The sequence below is a fragment of the Corvus hawaiiensis genome, chromosome 1, assembly GCF_020740725.1.
Source record: "Corvus hawaiiensis isolate bCorHaw1 chromosome 1, bCorHaw1.pri.cur, whole genome shotgun sequence".
NCBI classification, from domain to species: domain Eukaryota; kingdom Metazoa; phylum Chordata; class Aves; order Passeriformes; family Corvidae; genus Corvus; species Corvus hawaiiensis.
In genome coordinates this window covers 76,873,569-76,897,741 of record NC_063213.1, presented here as the reverse complement: position 1 = coordinate 76,897,741, position 24,173 = coordinate 76,873,569, and the positions used below count along the sequence as shown (strand labels likewise).

At 36.6% G+C, this 24,173-nt stretch overlaps 1 protein-coding gene across 1 annotated transcript in view; it reads right to left on the bottom strand.

The window, feature by feature from the left end:
• The window catches only part of CDH12 (cadherin 12), a 431,901-nt gene extending 410,800 nt beyond the window's left edge, over positions 1-21,101 (bottom strand). Inside the window, exons 1-2 of the mRNA XM_048311278.1 lie at positions 21,050-21,101; positions 17,358-17,443 (exon numbers count right to left, since the gene is read on the bottom strand). The gene's annotated coding sequence lies outside the window, so the exon portion shown is untranslated. The remainder of the gene's footprint in view (positions 1-17,357; positions 17,444-21,049) is intronic.
• Between the last annotated feature and the right edge of the window lie 3,072 nt (positions 21,102-24,173).

Genomic DNA, 24,173 nt, shown 5'->3' with positions numbered 1-24,173 from the left:
ATCTGTACCATTTCCTAAACTTCAGAAAGCCAGCCCCACACTCTATTACACAGAGATTTCATGCCCTGCAAGGCCACAGATGCATAAATTAGTAAGCAGATGGAAAGATTGCCCAAAATAGGCTTTTTTAACTGTAAATACAGATCATATTCCAAAGTACATAACACAGATTTGAATAGTCTTCTATTTTTAATAATGACTAGTATCAAATAATGAGCAAAAAGTATATACAGAAGACAATTCTCTTATTTGAAATATTGTCCATAAAAGGGACTTTTAACCTGTTTTACCTAAGCAAAAAGGACACAGGACTGGTCATCATGATATTAGAGAAACACAGAGGAAAAATTTACATGCATATATATGTATATATATATGTGCACATATGTATGAGTATAGACAGCACCTTGTTTGAAAGAATCATTGGTCACTTGCCTTCTGACTTTAAGATAGCACAAGACCATGACCTGGCACACCAAATGACAGGTTTTTGCTGTGCATTTGTGTGGATGCAGACAACAGGCAGGCGCTGCATTGTGCTGTTACACATGGAGATCAGCATCACTATACTGCTCAGCTGTATGGGCTCATCCTCAGAAAAATTAGATTTATCTGACGCTGAAAACATTGGCAAAGCCTGCTGAACCAATGTATACAACCTGTACTACACTCTGGCAAAGAGGGAATCCAGCCATCATAAAGTACTTGAGAAAAAGGTTAGGGCGCTTGTAAGCAAAGCTAGATTCAGAAGTCCTTTATTAGGTACTCAATCCTTTCATTTCTCTATATATTTTCCTGCAGAGGATATTTTCCCTTTTCCTTAGCCTTAAACAAGTCATCTGTCACAACTGGCAAAATATTTAATGCTATGTATACCAGCACAGATGTACTGTCTATACTTATAAAATTGCCTGCCTTAGCTTGTAAATTCAGGAAAAAAGTACATATCTTGTAAAAGTCAGATGTCTGCAATACCAGCTAGCACAACGATACACATCCAGTATTTTAAATGCAAGAAATGAAGTGGGTTTAATAAATACATTATATATATATATATATATATATATATATATATATATATATATCCTCACATTTTAAAATATACACATCAATAAATGTGTGTGCACACTTAAGAATCCAGTCAGGAAAGCTGATGTGCAACAAATCATTTTTGCATCAGTTATTCAGGCTCCATTTATTCAACAATACTCCAAAAGCACAGAAATGCCAATACCACTTCTATAACCAACAAAGGCACCCGAGTGTTGTGACAACCAGAGTTCTGTGTTGCTGTCAGTGCAAACACATCTTTCATGTTCTTTTACCACCAAAGTAGGACAAGAAGAACAGAGCTGGTTACAGTCACCCAAGCTGTGTGACACCCTGTTCAAATGTTGGTATAGCTCTGTAGTACAGTTACAATATAACCAAATACTCTGAACTGCTAGATATATCTTATGCACATATTTAAAAGCATTTATATGCTAAATGCATCAAGATAGAGACCAGGATTTTTTTCATTGATCAAAGAACTGATGGGCTAGGTGCTATAATCAACTCAGAGATTTTTGATGAAAGATTTGGATCATTTCTATTCCATGGAAAATATGGAAAAGTACTTATTAGGAAAAAAAAGTGTCATAAATGAATGCTGAAAGTTGTCATCCACAGTAACATGCTCACAAATGTGACAGACATTGGCTTTAATATATTCTAGCTATATTAACACACCATAGTATATTAGTTATCTTGCCTAATGTATGCCAAGACAGGCTTTGGATAGGCTTTATAATATTGGATATGTGAGCAGAAGTGATGTAATTTACAGGGTTCTTTTTGCATTATAAGTCTGACTGTGAATAACAGGCCAGGTTCACGGTACAAATATCAGCATCAAGGAGCTTTTTTTCCCACTTAGGATATGCATATAGTTACTCTATCACAATATCTTCCAAATTTCTGTAATCACCTATTAGGTCCTTTTTGAGAACTAACCAAAAAAAAAAAAAAAAACAAACCCAAAACAAAAAACCAAAACAAAAAAACCCTTACCACTCTTACCATCTGGTTTCCATACAGCAGCAAATTACTTAGTAAAGCTACGTCCTACCATAAGGAAATAAAGCAAACTTAAGGTGATGCTTTTAAACTGGTGTTCACTGGCTGCTTTAAATAGAAATCCACATTTATTCCTTGGAAGCCGTTCACAAGAAAAGGTTTCTATATTCGGTAAAACAAAACAAAACAAAAACAACAGCCTGCTCTGCATAACATTTAAAAAAAGAAGTGTATTTTTTTAATACACTGATCCCATGATTTGAAGACTGTCTGTAACTTCTTGCTTGATTTCTGTCAAGCCTGCAAACACATTTATACAACTTATTCTGCAGCATTTTCCTCCCTACCACATCTGAAAAATTCCACCCACTCTAAAGCAATCTCTTTAAATGATAAGACATGGCAGAATTTGTTTTTGTCATATTTATAACCATGGTAAATGGCTGATGATAAAATTTTGTTTTTGAGCTGTACATTTCACAACAATTTTGCAAGGTTGTCATGAAGCATGTAAGCACACACTGGAAATGTCACAGAATGTGATTTTTCCTTTCAAAAGGAAACATATGGCATTTCACTTTACCTAGTGCACATCTTGAAACAAGCATATAAATTCTTTGGTACATGTGCACATTATAGTACAAGTATAAAGACATTATTTTTAGTAAGGTTCTCAGGCAAGCAAGAATAGGACAACTGTAGCTGGATAAACCAGGCATGGCGATGTTCATGCAAATTAGCAGAATTTCTTTTATACATATAGATTAATCTTAATTCCTATTATTATGCAGGAACAGGAATATTTTATCTCTGTCTACAAAAGGCATAATTATTTTCCATTTGTTTGTGTTCCTTCCAGCAGCTATCAGTTTTCCCCATGTTTACTGCTACTCAATTGCGTCATAAACAGGAAATGCAACACATTTGTATCTATTATAATTTTGATGGTGAAATATTACTTATTCTCACTGCTACACTTCATGAGACAATGCTTTTGGCTCTGCTTAATATTAGCAGTTTGACAATAATTACATAACTTAAGCTGGCTTCTTCGTTGTTCATTGAACTCCTTTATTTCCCCTGACATTTTGCAGATGATAGAATTCCATGTCTTGAACCACGACCTTCATAGTTCAGTTTGTAATATTGCCTACATAAGCAAGTAAATACGCTGAAAAACTCCTCTTTAATTTTATCCATCATATAATGTTTCCCACATCAGCCTTCAACTGTATTAATTAGTATATAAATTAAGAGAACAAGTGGCTTACAAAGACAAAAACATGCTAGTATCTTTTCCCAAATGATTTTTGTTTTAATTACAATATGATTTTCAAAAATTTTCCTTACCTCAAAAGCCAAAGCAAGTGAAAATATCGTAGTGTCCTCAAGTCCAAAACACAAGAAATAATCTAACACTAGAAGTTTCTTGAGTCATACAATCCAGATATTTTTGGATTTCAGTTCATGCTCATGAAACTTATTTTAAACCTTTGCCATGTAATCATAGCAATAGGTTATTTTGGTAGTTTAATATTAGAGGAAGAAAATATCTGGCCAACTCACTAGTTGTCACACCTGTGAGTAAGCAGCTTACCAGCAAAGACAGAGGTAGTGCAGGTCAGTGTTGTAGCACGGCCCACAGACTCCCACAGGGAAAGGCACCAACACTGCATGCAGTCTTCTCCATCATTTCAGTCAGCTGTCAGGGACATCACAGCAGAACTGGGCCTTGGCAATAGCAACCAGCACAAGGCCAAATACAAAGCAGATTTTGACAAGGAAACATGTCAGAAAAACATATGCAGCATGAGATTATGAGTAGAAAACATATAAAGCTAGAGACAAAGGAGGAGACTAGTTAAACAAAAAATAAATTAATTAAGTGATAGAAATAATATGAGTATGAGCAACTGGTGAAACACTGATGTGGTATTTCTAGTCGCGCTGCCATCATTAGACATCATTCCTGGACTTGGGGAAATTTTCCAAATTAGAATTTGGCTGTATTGGAACTACTGTGAGCAGTGTTTTGGAGTCACATAAAACCACCTTATGTGCTTTACAAATACACTCCCTGAAGCAGTCATCAGGTGTCGAATTTTTTCCCTTTAATTTGATTAGAAACCATAAGGACTATGAATAGCACCCAACTGGTTAGATTAAAAACTCACATTGAGTTGCAAGGAAATGTGATCCAGCACAACTGCCAGTAGGAAGAATCTCTCATAAACAAAAACATAAGCTTACAAAAAAAAAAAAAAAAAAAATTACAACTCTTGTTGGAAGAAAAAACTCCAACAAAACAAAAAAACAACCAACCTCAACACTTAAAAAAACTCTTAAAATGCAAACCCTTGAAGAATTGCTAGAGCTTTAAAGCCTAGAAAGTAGCTGAACTTCGTTACAAAAATAATATTCCTAAACTAGTTCTACAATTTTGACTTCAGTTTCCCCCTCCCTCCACTTCATCTTGAACATTACCACTATGCTCTATAAACTTTGGTGTTTTCTTGCATTACAGATCAGAGTTGCCAATTACTAGTTGCATCTTTATAGAAGTTGCAGAGTATTTCAAGATTGTTTTATGTGAGCAGCAACCAAAGGTGCAGGGAAGAGAATCCTATACAATGAACAGTTCCTTTATATAAGAATATGATTACACAGAGAATTTTGACCACTTATTTTATGTTTTATCGCAAGTTCCTCTTGTAGTTTCTCTTATATTTCTCTTGTATTTGCCTCTTTACAACAGGTGAAGGCAGACAGATATGCTGGAGGAAACCAAGTCTGAAGTATAAAAGCCTCGACAGAGTGAGACAGAAAAAGGCAAGCAGATTCCAGGGCTGAAATTATACAAAATAAAAGGCTGTACATAGACAACAAAATAGAGATAAAAACCAACACTGCCTTCTTTTTCTTTCTTTCCCTTGAAACCAAATTTCAGGTCATCTACACTGAAAGTTTCAGACAAACTATAGTAAAATTAGAGCAGGAGATCAAAGTTAGGCATCTCTGAAAGGCAAAGTATTAAAATATATACTGTAGGGTTAAAAGGTTTTTTTACTTCTTTCTCCAGTTATAACAAAATCATCTCATTTAGAGGAAATTTTAAAAAAGGAAAAAGTAGAAGTTAAAAATTCAAGGGAAATTACCAGCATCTGTTGTGAACGGGTTTTGGCTCTTTCAGAAGTCCAAGGTAGTCAAGATTTATTCCTTAAACATTGCTAGGTACAAACCAGTTAGCTCCCTGATAAAGGGTAACAATTCTCCAAGTAATTCTTCCACCACTTAAAGATTTATAATTACTGGTGGGAAAAAGACAAGAACCATAAGAAGGTCAAAATGAAATATAATTACTAAGAATGAGGCATGCTAACATAAGTGCAACTGTCAAAAGAAGTCAATATCAATGTTGGGATTTATGAAGGGAAATTAAATGCAAAATGAAAAAGTTTTACAAGTAGATTTAGTGTCATCTCTTCCAGTTATCACTGAAATTCATGAACAGAATATTTGGCTCAACATCTATCAGCAAACTGCAATTCAGATTAAACTGTTGCTATGCATATAACATTTTATTCTTTAGCAAATCACTAGAGTAATAAATCGCCCTCTTAATTTCAAAGATAACCTCTTACAAATTTCTCATAATAATTGCACTTCTTGTTTCAGGCTCAAGACATTTCAGAGATAAATACAATTGACATGATATATATGTTGGCTGAGCTGATAAGACAAAAGCCACAAAACAATATATAAAATCCTTCTTCCTATTATTTCTATCTTTGGCTGAGTTTCTTTTATGATAACAGATGAAAGGGCACAAGCAACATGAAAAGTAGCACAAAGAGCTTTCCTGTTGATTATAACTATTATGAAAAAGTTCTTTATATGGAACATTGTTTTTAGCATATTCTATAGGAAGTTACTGAAGAGTACTGTTTTATATTCTACAGCAGAGCAATTGAAAAAAATTTCAGGAATAAACTATTTTTCTATCAGATTCCTAGAGTAAAGAACTTGAATTTGATTAAATCTTAGAGGACCTTTCCATGAGCTTGAAGCAATTTGAAATAAATATTTCCAAGTATGAATATAAGTTCAAAAGCAGATGCATCATATGCCTAAAGACATAATTTAACACAAAGTCAAATACTTGCCTGAGTGACCTTTTTTTTCTTTAAATAAAACAAAATCAAAAAAGCTCAGGCTCAGATATATTTTGACTGTATTTAATACCTGTGGAAGAAAGAAGTATTAAGTATATATTTTGGTACTGAAGACAAAAAAAGTTAAAGATTCAGTTTATACAAGCCAGTATAATTTTGTCCTTGGTAAAGGAGCTGTGAAAGTCAATCCTAACACTCATATAGCCAAAAAGAGCTTTTTTATTTTTAGAACAATGTAGAGATTAGTCAGAACACCCATGCATCAGGCAGTAAATTGATCAGAGAATTTATTATGCTCCAATTTAGAACATCATGACTCTTCCTACTTTGATCTGAAATATTGCACACAGGTGAATTCCAAAGAAACAGATTCAACCTAGCACGGCAAAATTTATATTCCCAAGACATAAGCAGGGACGTATGTTTATATTTCAGCCTTCATCAGCAGTGCGTCCTGGCTGCAAGGAATGCCAGCAGCATCCTGGTCTGTGCTAACAGGAGCAGGAGGCTGAAGGGAGGATTAATCTCCCCTACTCAGTGCTAGTGAGACAATATTTAGGATATGGTGTCCTGTTCTGGACCCTCAGCACAAAGCAGGTGTTGGACAACTGAATCAAGTTCAGCGAGGTGGGGCTAAGCCAAGCCCTTGCCCTTTGGGAAGGAGCTCTTTGCACTGAGCTGGAAGATGAGACACAATAAACATGAACTAAAAACACAATGCAATTTTTTATAAGGGGGAATGACTTGTGGCGGGAAGCAGGGAAAGCACTGTGGGAATAATTAGGCAGTGAAACAAGTTCTCCAAAGAGGTTGTGCAGTTTCCATCACTGTAGATTTTTAAGACCTGGTCTCAACTCTGTGTTGATCCTGCTTTGAGCAAGAAATCAGACTAGGGAACGTCCCAAGGCCCCTTTGAACCCAATTATTTTATAATTGTAGTGCAGAATTATACACATGTATTTTTGCACAAATAGAGCCTTTGATTTTGGTGGTTGTCTTGACTAATCTGAAGACTTGTTGCAGCAGGCAACAGTCTCCTGTTGAGAACTGCCTCTGTTCAAGAACCGCAGAAAATAAAAGAAAAACTTCAGGACAAACAGAACATGTGACTGGAATCTCAACTGCAGTGCTGCTAAAATATAAAGGGATTTTGTTTAACCATTTCCTTTAAACCTATATGCATGCCCACACATATCTACTAGTGTTTGAAATGCAGCCACATGAACAGTTATATACACACATGTATTAAGTAGCCAGGACCTATTTTGCAAGAGATCCAAACACACCACTACAAACTATGTTTTTACTGTGGGCTTAATTCTCTTTCATGTTTTTTCCCATTTGCATGTGTTCAAGTCTATTCCCACCAACAACAGGATACAATAATATATAAGCATAAGCACACTGTTTCTCCATTATTGAAGAGGATGAATTTGTTGAACCACCAGTCACTTTATCAGGCTGTTTACAGTACTGTCATCAATGAAAGTTGGTTAATTAAGTTCATATGAAGAGGAGTGATGCTCAGGCATGAAGTTCAGGCCTAGAATACTGAGTAAATTAGTTATAATCAGGATACCAAGTCAATTAATTTAAAAAATGAAAACAAGCTCAATTTTCACTAACAATTCAATCTTTATTTTTGATATCTATTCCATTTTCAAATCTCAGAGTATGTTGTGATGCTAAAACACTTCAAATTAAACCTAATTTGAGCATTCTAATAGAGCATCAATACTAATTTGGTATTCATTCTCAGCTCTAGAGGCCTGAGAAGTTACAGGCAATTTTGCTGTTTACAAAAGAAGACATTCATTTAGATTGAAGTTCAACAGAGCAGATATTAGTACAACCACAGTACCAGATTAACTTATCTAACTCCCTTTAGACTCCTGGAAAAAAACAAAACAAAACAAAACAAACAAACAAACAAAAACAACAAACCCCCCCCCCCCCCCGCAACTTAATTCTGCGTGGAATCAGCCTGTGTTCAGATATGAGTAGTGGCAAGAATGGAACCCCTTACGTTGAGCTATAATTTCAAACAGGCATCCTTATCAATAACAAGGAAGGGGCCTTCTCAGCAGGGAAATAACATTTGGAACCCTGGTTGTGTAGCACAAAGTTATGTACTACAAGAGCTCTTAAATTAAATAAACCAATCCCAGAAGGTAACTGGGGGAAAAAGTCATTACAGGGAAGGTCTATAAGGAGGACACTGAATAAGTAAAGTTGTCTAACCATGCATGCTTCCCTGATAAGAGAGAACAATACTATCGGACAAACAACATCAATGTTATATTGTTTCATTTTATAGCAGAAGATTTTTCTGCAGTACAAGGGATCAATGCCAGATTTATCTAAGTCTACCAATATAAGAAGTACCAAATTTGGTTTCTTCCATTTTCTATTACAGGGTTGAAATTGAGAAAAAAATTACCTTATTCTCATTTACAGTCAAATAAAATATTAGGACCAAGTCATATGTCAAGAAGGCAGCTGACAGTAAGTCTCCCTAAAGCTATAGCTACCAACTCATCCTGATACCAAGGAGAGATGCCATAAAATAACAGCAATGAAATGCCAAAATAGATTTGTGAGAAGCAGCACTGATTTGTCAGGAAGTCAAACTCATCCATCCAGTCTCACTAGTGACTATAGAACACAAAAAAACCAAACCAACAGCAACAAAACAAAATCATATTTTGAAGGGAGAATTGAAAAAAAAAAATGTCTTGGGTACATCAGACAGTAAGAAAGTGCAAGGGAATTTCTACTTTCTTTAAAAGAATATCTTTCTCTCTATTAGCCTAAGGCTCAGCTTTGTACCATCTTCAGGTTAGTTTTATGCTTTTTTGTGTATGCATCCACTACTTTTTGTGTTCATATTTCTCACAAATTTCCATGAAACACTCTCTTCTTCTCACCTCACATGGTTTATCATATATGCCTGGAATAGCTTATTCATTATGACATACCTACTTCTTTCCCTTTGACCAGCAATAGCTTTTTCTTAGTTGTATATAATAATTGTTATTCTAGGTACCTCCTCATCTTGGAAACTCAGGGTTGTTTTCTTAATACATTGTTACAGCATGTTTATGGAAAGCAGGAAAAAAGTTTGGACTCCTAACATTTTATTAATTTTCCTTTTCCAGGTAGGGCTGTTTCAGTGCCTGTCATGCACTGGTTTCATCTGTTTGCCTTTCACTATGTTTACAGACTATAGACTGTTGAATGGAAACAAAGAAATCAAGAGGAAAAAAAAACCCAACATTTTTCCAAGCAAACTTTTCGTTTCACGTTTAGTATACAGCTTTAAGAAAGCAGATATATCATCAGCAAAACAGAAAATTATTTTTACATTATCTTTTTCTAGTAAAAGCATTATAAGAATGTACACATTATAAGCAATCTTATGAACACACCACTTGAAAAATCACAGTTTGCTGCTGCATGCCAATATCAACTGGTTTCTTGGAATAATTTATTGACTCAGCAATGGCTCCCAGGACTTTGGTATCAATTTTCTGGAGCATTCAGTATTTTTTAAAAAGTATCATTAAGTGCAGTACAGACAGAGAGTGGCCAGACCATTACAATGTGCTAACACATTAATGATGCAATTTGAAACCCATCATTATAAACAGATGCATGAAATGAATGTGAACATTAATTTATGCTAAGGCTTCCTTTGAAAAAAATTCTAGCCGCCCATTATTAGAATTATTGACTCTTCGTGGTACCTCCTGGATGCTGTTGGACAAATAATAACTTAGGAATTGTACAGTCAACACTATCAATGCACTTCACAAAATTTAGGTTTTATTGAGAACGTTATAAAGTGTTAAAGAAAAACTACATAAGAAAGAGGGAGCTGCTTAAGTCTCCAGTGAGGCTTAGACCACTGTGATCACTGTTAAAATCACTGTGATTTTTTTTTGAAGAGTTTTGAGGAAAACCATTGCTTCCTAAAGGACAGTAGAAACATTTCTCAATTTTAGCTCAGTAACTTAACAAAAATTACATTTCTCTAGCTGGCATCATCCACAACCTTGAAATGGGTTAATATTTCTGAATGAACTATACACAATAAATCCTAATTTGAACAACTTTTGTGTTGTTTTAATATGCTTGCCTGGTTTCTAAATCCAAATCAAGGCTGTAAGAACTTGCATATGTGTGTACTTTGTGCCCCTTTAACACCAATCTTCTCAGAAGATGAGTTTCTGTTACTTGCCAATTGATCTTGTAACCTGATTAGATTACCTTTTTTCCAAATAATAACTAACTAAATAAATAAAATTAACATCAACATAATTTAATTCAGAAAGATTTTGTGCTGCTGAGAAAGTCATCAAAAGAAACAGGCAAAAAGGCTCTTGTCTTTCACAATGTACATGTGCCCAGATAATAAAAGATACTTTTTGTGATCCACTAATTGACTCTCCTGATAACTTACATAATAATGAAGCGTAGCTATAGTCTTTGTTGTACATTCAATACAGTAATTTGAAAAGTCTTCAATAAATTTCTTGATATATAATGTATCCATAAATCTATTAATGGTCAGAGAGGTGGAACACCTCTCCTATGAGAAGAGGCTGAGAGAGTTGGGGTTGCTCAGCCTGGAGAAGAGAAGGCTCCAGGGAGATGTCATTGTAGCCTTTCAATGTCTGAAGGCTTATATGACAGACTAGAAGAGTGTCTTTACCAAGGCCTGTAGAAACAGGACATGGGGCAACAGTTTTGAACTGAAAGAGGGTAGATTTTGGGTAGATTTAGATGGGATATAAGGAAGAAAATTTATTTTGTTTGTTGGGAGTTTTGGGGTATTTTATTAGTTTTTGTTTACTTGTTTAGTTTTACACAATGAGGGTGGTGAGACACTGGGACAGATTGACCAGAGAATCTGTGTAAGTGCTCGAGTCTGGGTTGGGCAGAACTTTGAGCAACCTGCTCTAGTGGCAGGTGTCCCTGCCCATGTCAGGAAGGTTGGAACCTTCCCAAACCATTCTGTGATTCTGGTTTAAACTCCATTTTGTTTATTCAGCTCTCAACATTATTTCTGTGGCATACTCCATATTGCACTCTATTTCCTGACTTCCTTCAGTTACTGGTGATGGCATTTTTATTCTACAGCTAGAGAACAAGATGGGTACATCCATAACTGCATAATACATCCATAATTTATTAGTCAAAAAAGCCTTGCAAAATAAGTTTCTGGTTTCCCATAGACCACAAAGAAAAAAGATTTTAAAAAATGAAAGGAAAAAAAAAAAAGAAGAAAAAAAAGGAAAGCATTAGGCATGTCCTAGATGTGCTAAGCCATTATGACATGTGACAGATGATGGTTAAGAGAAAAAAAACAACCTTGTCCTAAATCTGAATATCATTTGCCACTCATCAACATTTCTGATAGCATGACCAGCTGCATCTTATCACATCATGGAATTGTTCCTGTGGCGAAAAAATGACATAAAACTAAACCAGCCAAGTCTAACTAGATATGCTATGTAAAAAAGAAAAATCTCCAAGTATTATTTATTCTTTTCTCAGGTAAGAGAAATATTAAGTAAGTGCATAGGGAAACAGAAAACTTAATTCATGTTCTGGAATAGTTTTTTGAACAGAGTACACCAACAGTAATGGTAGGGGGAATTTTATCTGTAAAATTACAGCTATGAAAAGCTGGACAAATTATAATAGACAATCCTGTCCAATCCTGTACATTCCCTAGCACTGAAGATTTGTGTATTTTGCATACTTCAATTTTGTTAACCTTAATACAAGAGTTATTTCCATGGATTGATAATGTGAATCTTATTAAATGGAGAGGTCTGCCTTGTATGACTGCTTCATATTCAAACACAACATTATTTTGCCAGTCTTTTTGTTTACGTCAAGAAAGGCAGGAATATATCTGTTTTCCCAGCATTTATTGCGAGTAGCAAACGGTGCAACTGCAGCTGTCCCTCATAGTCAGAGCATAGCTTATTTCTGAAAGTGCTGGATTCCAGCTAGTGCTGGAAGCATAAGCCATGCTGAGTTACAAGCCACTTGGTGCATAAAATACAGTGGGGAAAAAAGGTAACAGGCAGAACTGTTTCAACATTTAAGACTCAGAATGTTAAACCCCCATTTTTACAGGATAAAAGCTCATACCCAAGGGAAGGCAAACAATGGAGAATTAGAAAGCTGCATACTAGGTATGAGATGTGCTTTCTCAGCAGCAAGAGAAATAATCTCTGGAGACCATTTTATTTGTTATAAGCTCCATACAAGAATCAAAGCAGAAAGCAACATAAAGCACATACATATTTTTGTAAAGTATCATAACAGCTTTTAATTACATTTGTTCTACACACTTTCCTGTGCTGCTATCTTTGAAGTTTATTAACACTAATTACTGGATTTCGCATCTTAAAATGCATAGTTAATCCAGGATTTCAACAGAAAAAAAGGTATGTATGTTGCAAGTGGCTGTTTGAATAGCCAAACACAACTCATCTCCTGATTTAAATGAGCAGGGAGAATGACAATATGGCTTTTTGAGATCTCTTCAAGACACCTCCATCTACAGTGCACTTTTTTCATTATAGGTATGATATCCTCAAGCGAGTTTCTGAAAATCTTTTTGAAGTATTTAATGAGATATGAGAAAGAAAAAAAAGAAGGTATTTTAAAGGGCTATAATACTAAGTTGCCGAAAGTAGGTTTTGATTTAAACAATTTTCAGAAAACTCTAACAAACCACCTAAATAGTATAATGTTCCCTGTAAAATTAAGTGCTATAAGAATTTTGCAACTTCCAATTTTTCTAAAACAACTAGTTTTAGAAATATGGAATATTTCTGGAATATGTTCAGAAGGAACAATTTCAGCCCTTTTAACTGATGTTTTCAAAGACTGAATTTATTCTTGCTCATTTAATATTTGTAAGATGGCAGCACTGCCATCTTATAAGCAGAGATTCAGAAAACACTGTGCACATGAAACTGATAATAGCAGTTGCATCTGAAGCCATTGATAAATCTATTACATTTAATAAACAACAAAACTGTCAGACCTCTTTTTAGAACAGTAACTCAAATCTAGAAGTGTTTCCTGTTGGGTGGACTGATTCTGTAGTCACATAGAAATAGCATTTTAACCCAACACTGAAATACACTTTGATGAAGATAAACTCAGATAATTAAACATAACCTCAAAAGACAATCTGACAACTTTTTAGAAAGAAGAGAGTGGCAATATAACCATCAAGTTGAAGAAAAATAACTGCCTGTATACAGTATGGGTAGTCACAGATTGCCCATTTATAAGATAAAATGCTAAAATGTCAACCTATAAAGATTCTGGAAAAATGGCTAATTTTCAGTCAGTAAAGCCTGAATGACATACATTTACATAAAAATACTTTGATCTGAACATTGAGCTCTTTGTTCATAATCTCATTCTGCAACACCCATCACTACCTCTCATCCCTGTTTGTTGATGAATTGCTGTAGGGTAGTTAAAAAGAAGCCCATTAATAAGCAGCTACCAGAATATATGAATGTTGAAATTACACCAAGACTCCAACTTTGTGTTGACATGAGACTATAAAAAACATTGAAAAGTATTACATTTTATCATCTGTGAAGATTTAAATAGGATAAGAAGTAGCTATTTTAACAACTCTTCTGCCTTCCTCTAAAAACTCCAGAATACCTCGTAGAAAAGGAGATATGGGAAATACAGTTATAAAGGAATTTGCTTCAATTACAGGCCGGTTTTCATCAGGATTTTCACCATGGCTTCTCACACCAATAAGACATAGATAGAGTTTGAGAAAAGGCAGTTCCACACATACTCAAACCTGCTAAACACATATTCCAGAGACTGGCATCTGGCATTCCAAAGACTGAAAGCTTCACATGTCTACCTCCCCACAACCAGCTAAATATGACTAGTCAAGCTCAACTCATAAAGGCCTTCCAGTTCGCACTTTTGAGTACTTCCTTTTCCTTAAACTACGTGCTTATAAAATTATATGCTTCCTTGCAGGTAACTAACAGGGAACCAAACACTCACCAATCAGGAGATAAATCCTTATGCTCATCTCAAACACAAGGTGAAAATGAGAAGACAGTTCAATGACTACAGTTAAAATCCTGTGATATCACACCAGCTGTTTCAGCTTCCCTGAGTCTAGAAGCATTTTTATTTTTAAAATATGACATTAACCAAAATAGCATTTAACTAATGATCTCCTTTTCCAGTGACTGTCACCCTGTCACTGATTTTAGAAATCAAACAAAACACAGAACGGAAAGTTCCATCTGCAGGGCATACATCCTCATGCTGTGTGTCCCCAGTTGGTTGACACCTTTCAGAAAGGTCTCAATTCCCTGATAAAGAACATTTATCCCTCTCTCTCATGGCCCATTCAGCTTCATCTTGCTCTAACAGTGACAGGCAGTTTTGCACACTAGAGACTGATCTTTTGTAAGTTCTGAATCACAGGACTGTCTAAATTTTTTTTCCTGCTGACATAATCCCAGGCAAAACTTCTACATGAAACAATACTGTCATGCCAGAAAAACTCAACAATTAGTAAAACACAGCATGACCTTGTAAATAACCATGACAGATAGCTAGGGAAGAGTAAAGAGAACAAAGTAAATTTAATTCCGCTTTTACAAACTCATCTGCAAAAGACAATCTATAGTTAGAATATTCTGAAGAAAAATCCTTAAAAACAGAAGGCAAAAGGATCAGTTATGAAGAGCATTTTAAGGACAAGATAAATGCAAACATAATATTCTCAGCAAAACAATCTAACTTACAATTACTTCAATTAGGGACATCTTCCTCTCTGGAGACTTGCATACATTGCAACTTGTATAACATTAATTCTCCATTATAATTAGCTCGCAAACACAGCCTGTTATTCATAAGGCATTATACTGTATTCATTACTGCTAGGTTGTGTGATAAAACTAATCCCCAGAACCACAAAGGAGCCCAGAGACACAATGGCAGGAATGGGAGCACTCAGCTGCACTCAGACCCATCCCAGGAGCCATCTGCCCATCACAGGCCCGCCTCCACAAGCTCAGAGGAGCACATGGATGCACAAACGCAGGTGGGAACTCAAACCAATATGAGGAAGTGGCAGGCATGTGGTTTGGGTGGGTTTAAGTGTGGTGGGGGTATTTGTGGATGCAAATACCAAGCAATAAACATCCTATCTGGACCCCTCCCAGGATTGTCCCAGCACAGCCTCAGCCTCACTGTCCAGGTGTGAAACCCATCACAAGGAGTCAATCAGGAGCAATCTGGAAATCCCTTCACAGATTAAAAGTGTTGCTATCCAGGAGACACACCGTAGGATGAAAAGAAAAAGCAGTCCCAGGTCACAGGACTTACTGTAGGATGTTTAGAGGAGGAACCAGAGATGGGAAAAGCCAGAAGTTTAGCTGATTTGGGAAGTAACAAGAGTAGGATAATAGAAGGATAATGAGATATAAAGGCTGGGTCACACATAAATAAGTGCTTGGTCAGTACACTCATCTGCCCTTGCCCTGCACCTGACCAGCACAGACCGTCCTGTCCTGTCTCCTTATTAAACTACTTTCTACCCCTTTTGTGGGTGAGAAGTCTCTATGCTGTGTGTACATGTGTGGCTGGCTCTGGATATGTAACAAGAGCCCTGTGTGTGCATGTGGGAATACATCTTCAGCCTTGCTCCTAGTTGAGCCTGGGGACGTGTAGCTGCAGCACCCTCACCTCACCTCTCAGGCTGATGCATCCTGTGTGAAATATTTTGCTTTAACAGTTCTCAGTTGCTCTCTCCAGGATTACTACATAAATTAACTTAATGACAAAAATTAGGGTGCTTTGTCAAAGTCTGTCACTTCTAGAAATCAGAAGGAAAATATTTTGAGGATATCATTGTACAGAACTTGTGTTAAAGTACAAGGATTACCAAATGATGTGATCTCACCACCACAAAGACACACTGCAGTCCATTGTTCCTTGAAGAACTTTTCTGGAAAACACCATTTGCTATACATCATGCTGAAGGTGTAAGTTCAGCTGGTAACATGCAGAGTTAATTTTAATTTATTCTCTTTTTCAACTATTATAGACCACAAAATTTCTTTAACAACAAAGTAACCTCCTCACTCTAATACTTGCAGTAGAAGAGTATACAGACACCTGTTTTCAGGAATTTCTAGTAGAATTATGTTTCAATTATTTAACATAAAAACAAGTAGGTCAAAAAATATCTGAAAGCAGAAACAACTTGAAGAAGTGTTTATATTATCTAGTATTCTAGACTACAAAAGTATTTCCAAGAGGAAATCCACCCTAATGTGATTAACAAGTAAAGGTAACCAGACAATGTCAAAGTCAAGGATTTATCCTAAGATTTTGTCCAAAGGCAAAACACATCTGCTCCAAAGTACAAGTTAACTTTAACATATCCATATGTGGTTCTTCATAAGAGTATAGAACAACCTTTCCAAGATAATATGCAGTGTCAACTTTATTATCTAGGTTTTGTGTATATGTTCTCATTTGAGAAAGCACAATTCAATAGCAAGGGCTTAGAAGAAAGACCCTCTAACCTTAATTTGTATTTTGTTCATGAATCAGAGCCAAAAGTTGTACACAATAGAAGCAACTTTTTACTCTGTACATTTACTACAGTAACTGAGATGAAGAGAGATGCCAGTTGTGACTTGATTTTATTGTAGTTCTAACAATACCAATAGTCTTGCAGATGTTGCAGAAATTTCAGCTACTTATTACTACTTCCAACTCTTCCAATTTGAGCTCCAAAATTATTTCACACTAAATAAAAATATTTAGATCTTTTCAAGGATCATTCTGCATATTTCAATTTAAATAATATTTAGCAAATAAAGTATGAAACTTTCTACCTGTGAACCAAGGCATAAGCTACTCTAAAAGTGTAAAGTTCTTTGCCATGCAAAACAAACGGAATTGTGAACAAATCTTGTATGAGCTATTGAACAATATACTATAGATGTAAGAATTTTTTGTTCTTATAGATACAGATGCTCACATGTAGTAGGATGCTCTGCTTAAGTGGGGGTAAAACAGCTCAAACTTCACCTTGTTTGCAGAAGTTATCCTTGATGGATGGAGGTGGGGGTCTCACGGTTTCTGAAGAATGCTGAGATCAGCCCGACTCATCAATCCTAAAGATAAACATTTTGAGGATGTGAAAAATAGCATTTCCTGATGGACTCTGGCACTAGTGAGGATGTGGCAGACAAAGTCTCTGATAAAGGAACCAACCAGTGATAGTACTGATAACTTATCTAAAGCTGCTGAGTTGACACAGCAGGATAGAAACTATGACTGACAGTCAATCACTTTATATTATAAAAGCCCAGCCCCACCTTTGAACAGCCAGGACTTCTAACACATCCCTTCTAAGAGTGTGTATGGAGATCCCTCTCTTGAGAGGAGATGCCCCTCAAGGTTACTCCTGGAGGCTGAGTGAAAGATTTAGCCACAGTTGTTGGCATAGCTGAGTAACATCAATCTCTAATAATTATTTTGCTAGCTTTAACACCATTGCTTCAATATTGCTCCAAAAATTAGTGTACAATACTAGTAGTCATAATTATACTGTGTAACAAATATTTTTGATTAAAATATTTTAATCTAACCATTACCATTATCAATTTAAGTAAACAATTTATTTTATTGATACAAATATATTTGTTTTGCCATCCTTAATCCTGTGGGTCAAAGTCATATAAAGGCTGAATTACACCTATATAATCCTTTAGGCATAGACCATTGACCATGTCTGGGACTCTCTAATCAGAGATGGAACACAATACAAGCATTGACTAGAACATTAATAAATCCAGCAATAAAGCAGAAGGAAAAAAAAAACAACAAAGAAAAAAAATTAAAAATTAACATTTATAGATGCATAAGATAATGTTTGTACACATGAAAGGTCTTCTAATACAAGTATCAACATGTTAAAAAGCAATATGTTTCCTTGACTTATTGGCCTAGTTTAGAATGAAATATTGCCCTTCAAAGAAGTAGCACAAGACGTTAACAGTGAGCAGCAGGTGAGGCTGCCTATACATGAGCCTCTCGGATGCTCTGCTGTGTTCAAGGTACAAATTCCTGATGCTGCTGCTTCCAATGTCAGCAGGTATACTGGTTTTGGCTAGGATAGAATAAAATTTCTCCACAGTAGCTGGTATGGGGCTATGTTTTTGTGGTGGAAAGTGTTGATAACAGGGATGTTTCCATTACCCCTGAGGAGAGCTTACACAGCATCAAGGTCTTTTTTGCTTCTCATGCCAGCAGCAAGGAGACTGGGGGTGCACAAGAGGTTAGGAGGGCACACAGCCAGGACAGCTGATCCCAACTGACTGAAGAGATATTTCATGCTTAATATATAAAGTGGGGAGGAAGAAGGAAGAAAGGGGGGAGGAGTGATGGCATTTGTCTTCCTAAGTAACTGCTGCATGTGGTGGGGCCCTGCTCTGCGCGTTATGGCTGAACAGCAGCCTGCCCATGGGAAACAGGGAATGAGTTCCTAGTTTTGCTCATGTGTGTGTCATGGTTTAGGAATGGTATTCTCCAGTTTAGCATTGCCACTGAAACCATGCACCACTCACCCACTCCCCCTCCCCTCACCCAGCAGTGGGCTGGAGAGGAGAACTGGAGGCACAAAAGGTAATGATCAAGCGTTGAGATAAATACAATTTACTGGAAACAGCAACAAGATGAGAAAATGAACACTAACAGCAACAAAATTAATAATAAAAGCGTACAAGAGAGAGGCAACAAATCCACATCAAAATTCTCACCATGGAGCTTGACCCAATCGCTGCCACACTACCCAAAGGCAGAAGGGAGCCCCTTCTCCCATCCCCAGAAAATGATATGAAGTGGCATAGAATAACTACCAGGTGCCAGCCGTGCCCCTTCCTCACTATGGCACAAATTAACCCTGTCCTGGCCAGAGCCAGAACAGTGTGGCTTTTTCTATCCCTGTTAAACTGTCTGTCTCACCCCACCAGCTCTCAGTTTGACCCTCGCACTTCTCTCTGCCATCACACACCAGGGTGGGGGGTGAGTGAGTGGCTATGTGGTGTTCAGCTGCTGTCTGGGTTTAAACCACAACACCAGGCATGACAATTTCTTATTTTTACAGTAGGTAATTAGAGTCCAGCTCAGCCACTCTGAAACATTTTTAACTGAATCTTGGCATTTGCTGTAGTTCAGTCATAACCCCTGCTGCCAGCACATGCCACTAGAATGGGATTCATCCAATAAAACATTTATCTAAAATGTTCAGATGTGCCCACGACACTTTCTAAAAAACCAGGCTTTTTTATATTCAGTCCTTCAGAGAAATCTTGAAGCATGGGGGTTTCTTTCAAGTTCTTTTCCCACTAGTTCTCTCTCAATTAAATTGCTTTTTCTGCTGAATTTCTTTTTATATTTTGGTAGTGAAGCAGTTGCTCTTTGTAGATTTTTCAAATAATTTTATCTGTTTCTTGCCAGGAATGCATCTTGAGAAAAGCAGGAGGAAAAAAAAATATTTAGCCAGAAATGGGGTTTTTATTTATGCTCTAATAAATGAAGCAATAATCTTTTTTTTTTTTTTTTTTATATGTTAAAAAACCAAATACATTTCCATCAGAAAATAACATTAGGGTCTGACTTTTTAGCAGGTCTTACTCTGGGAGGGAATGGGGTAAAGGTTTTAAACCAAAAGAGCGCATATTCACAGTACATATTTAGAAGAAATTTTTTTTTATAATGAGTCTGGTGAAACACTGGAACAGGTTGTCCAGAAAAGTGGTAGGTGCCCCCCTGCTGGAAACATTCAAGTTCAGGCCGGACAGGGCTCTGAGCAACCCCATCTAGCTGAAAATGTCCCTGCTCATGCCAAAGAGTTTGGGTTAAATGATCTTTAAAGGTCCCTTCCAACCCAAACTATTCTGGGATTCTACGGCTTGCAATATAGTGAATTTGAGCAGTTTCCCCTTAAAACTTCCATAGTTTTAAGAATTTTGTCTTCCCCTATGAAGCACATACTTATAGCTAAGTTAAAATGTCATTCATGATGAGCAGAAGGTGATACTATAATCCCCTGAAAAAAGTACAGTTTACATTTTTCCCTACAACCAAAGCCTACTCTATTAATACTCCAATGGTCCTGCAATTAATATGAAGCTACTATAACTCTTCATACATTTCAAATATACTCTGGGACAAGGCTTTTTGGTTGAACTCATTTGCCACACTGGGGGACATAACTGCTTCTTTTCACATCCATCTCTGGCATGTGGATCCATCCCACACTTCCTAAGCATTTTGGAATTCATCATAAGTTTATTTCCACAGCTATAGTGTGTATTCTCTCACAATGGGAAGAATCTCTATCAAATAATAATCTATTATGTAGATAGAAAATTAAGCTATAGGAAAGCTAGATTACTTACTCAGGACAGCTTGGGAAATTTGTGGCAGAGTGAGAAACTGAGTCTAGATGCTTAACCTGAGTTCCCAGATAAAATATATGTAATAAACATTAATGATGTATACAAGACCACAAATGGTACAAGTTTATCTAGGTAAACTATTTGGAAAAATCTTATGGTTTTGTGTTTTCAATAATGAGACTGAACACCTAAAGAGAAGGAGGTCAGAAAGTTGACATGACCACATGACAAACAAGAGGTGGTTTACTGTATCTTAAGTCTAAGGTTTTGTGCAACAGACAACAATTTGAGAAGCATTAGTAGGTCTTTGGTCACCTTATAAGATGCTGTGATGACTTCAAACATTGTAATTCTTGTTAAACTTTAAGGTTGTCCTTAAAAAAAAAAAAAAAGAGCATCAATGTAAATATTTGCATACTTAAATCCTTCTCTGTTAATTTTTTCTACAACCTAGCACATATTTCCAAGTTTTATCTTGGAGTCAATGTCTCAAATTTTCATCACATCAGAGAACACAGGCTTTCAGCACACAGTATAACAAATTCCTGGAAAAGACCACCATGTTTTATTACACAGAAATCATTAGGGCAGTAAGAGACAAAAATATATTACAGGTTAAAAAAAAAAAACCTATCCTTTCTAGAGCAGGAACCTTGCTATTTCGGTGAGAAAAATAAAACGAAAAAAACATATAAGAATTACAATTTAATATTTTTTTCCCTCTACAGAGATTATAAAATTCCAGACATGTTACAAACATATGCAGACTGTATGCTCCTAAAGTGGTTTAATATACATTTTTATCTTTTCATGAGATTTAAAACCAAAGGTCTATACAGGGATTTAAAAATCTAGTTATAGATAGTCTGCAAGAAAAGATAGTAAAAAAATACTTCTGTATTAACAGCATACTCCCCAAAGCCCTGAAATGTAACAAACCCAATCTATTGCAACCACCTTTGAACCAGAATTATGGCCACTGCAATCTCAGTATTTCTGTTATGGCAGAAAGCATCAGGGAAAAATAGCAACTATGGGAGAAGAACTCATTGCTCAAGACTGAGAGGAGCCTTTGCAAGTTACAAACTAATCAGAATAATTCCCAGACAACATGCTGTGATATTTGCATTGTCAGCTGCTTATTATGATTTATTGGAAAAGTGGGACATGGACACAGCAGTACAATGGAATTGCACTGTGATAGCTGTAGTAATCTCATTACACAACTTTTGTTTTTTCAACCAAAACTCTGCACAGCCACTGTTTTCCTTAAAGCATACAAGGCAAAAGGCTCTCCAAAAAAAACCCTACAACAAAACCCCAGGTGTTTGAATCCATAGCTTCGTGAAGTCTCTGCTTTGACTTTTCTTCTTCTATTTTTTTAAAAAAGGAGTGTTTTAGCAAATCCACCATCTACATCTTATTCTAGAAGCAGTTGTGATAATGAAATAAACACTAAACAACAATCAGTGCATCAGAATACTTATTTTGACTTAACATACATGATAACCACCTGATTACATTTTCATTAATGAAAAACATGATCACTCTTTGAAAGGTTAAGCTTTATCTTGTCATCACAATATAAAAGTGTCCTTCACAGGTTTCCAGGTAGCCTGGTAACATAAACAGAGGGATAGTTTAGAGGTGTGGGGTTTTTTTGGTTGTTTGTTGTTTGTTTTGGTTTTTTTTTTTAATAGGTGCTACTAGAAGTAGAAGAATTCTACAATAACAATTAGCAGCTGTAAGACTACAGTATTATACACACAAAGTAACCACTTACATTGCATTAAAAGTCATAACATTGTGACATAGAACTTTACACCAAAACCACTTAAAAATAACAAACCAGATGGAAAATACTTAGAGAATATTGTGAGATAGATATATAGATATATAGATATATAGATATATTTCCAACTCATGGCATCATAACCGAGATGGAGTGCACCCTCAGCAATTTTGAACACAACACCAAGCTGAATGGGGCAGTTGACACACCTGAAGGATGGGATGCCATCCAGAGGGACTTGGAAAAACTTGAGAAGTGGGCCCATGGAACATAATGAAATTTAACACAGCCAAGTGCAAGGTGCTGCACCTGGGTTGAGGCAATCCACAGCACCAACACAGGCTGGGGATGAACGGATGGAGATCAGCCCTGCCCAGAAGGACTTGGGGGTTCTGCTGAGTGAGAGGCTGGACATGACCCAGCACTGTGCATTCACAGCCCAGAGAGCCAAATGTGTGCTGGGCTGCATCCAAAGCAGGGTGGGCAGCACGGCAAGGGAGGGGATTCTGCCCCTCTGCTCTGCTCTGGTGAGACCCCACCTGCAGTGCTGCATCCAGCTCTGGGTGCCCCAGCACAGGAGGGATGTGGGCCTGCTGGAGTGAGCCTTGAGGAGGGCAGTCAAGAGGGCTGTACTCTCCTATGAAGAAAGGCTGAGAAAGCTGGGGTTGTTCAGCCTGGAGAAGAGATGGTTCAGGGGTGACCTACCCGTGGTCTTTCAGGGTCTCAAGGATCCTGCAAAAAAGCTGGAGAGGGACTTTTTACAATGGCAGTAGTGATAGAACAAGGGGTAATGTTTTTAAACTGAGAGTAGGTTTATACTAGGTACTAAGAAGATATTCTTTACTGGTGGAGCAAAGGTGAGAAGCCTCTTTTCCTTTCCCTCTGTAACAAACAAGGTGTTGATCACACACAGATTGGTGCTTTGCCTATCCTAAGTTTGTCATTTAGATACAGAAGGGAGAGTCTATTATAAGCTTCATCCCTTATGTATTTTACTATGTGAAGGAAGTGCCACAACACTTCAGAACCTTTAGTTTTTAAAGGCATGTTCATGCTCTGTGGCAGCAGATAAGTATTTGGTGGTGGGTGTTGCTTTTCATTTTGAGACAGCCAGTCAAAGCATTTGGATCACTCCCTAGAAAAAAACAGCTTTCAGATATAAAGATTCTCTGAAAAGGAAAGTGCTTACAAAATGTACTTTGCAATAATCCTATACCTAACCACATCCGCAGCCCCCGTATGTTTCTGTACATCAGCAGCAGAAAGCACCTGCTCTCCATTCGCTCAATTTGGGATGAACACTTAAAAAAAAAAAAGACTTTTGCATACAGCAGACTCCAGATGTTTCAGATTGCTGTGTGGGCACAGAATTAGGTTATTCAGTTTCACATCGAGAAAGTAAAATACAGTAAATTACCTTGCCAGGACATCAAAGTGGCACAGATTACAACTCTTCTTCTACAATCATCAGATGATTAAAGAGCGTTTTCCACATTAAAACCTCTTACAAGGGACCGCCATTATCCAACTCTTCATTTACTCATTAAGCTACATCTAGGTTTTTACTTCTCTAATTAGAATTTGATACAAGCTCTTTAGTCCTAAGTGTTTTTTTAAGAAAGAAAAAAGGTTTTATCACCTACAGAG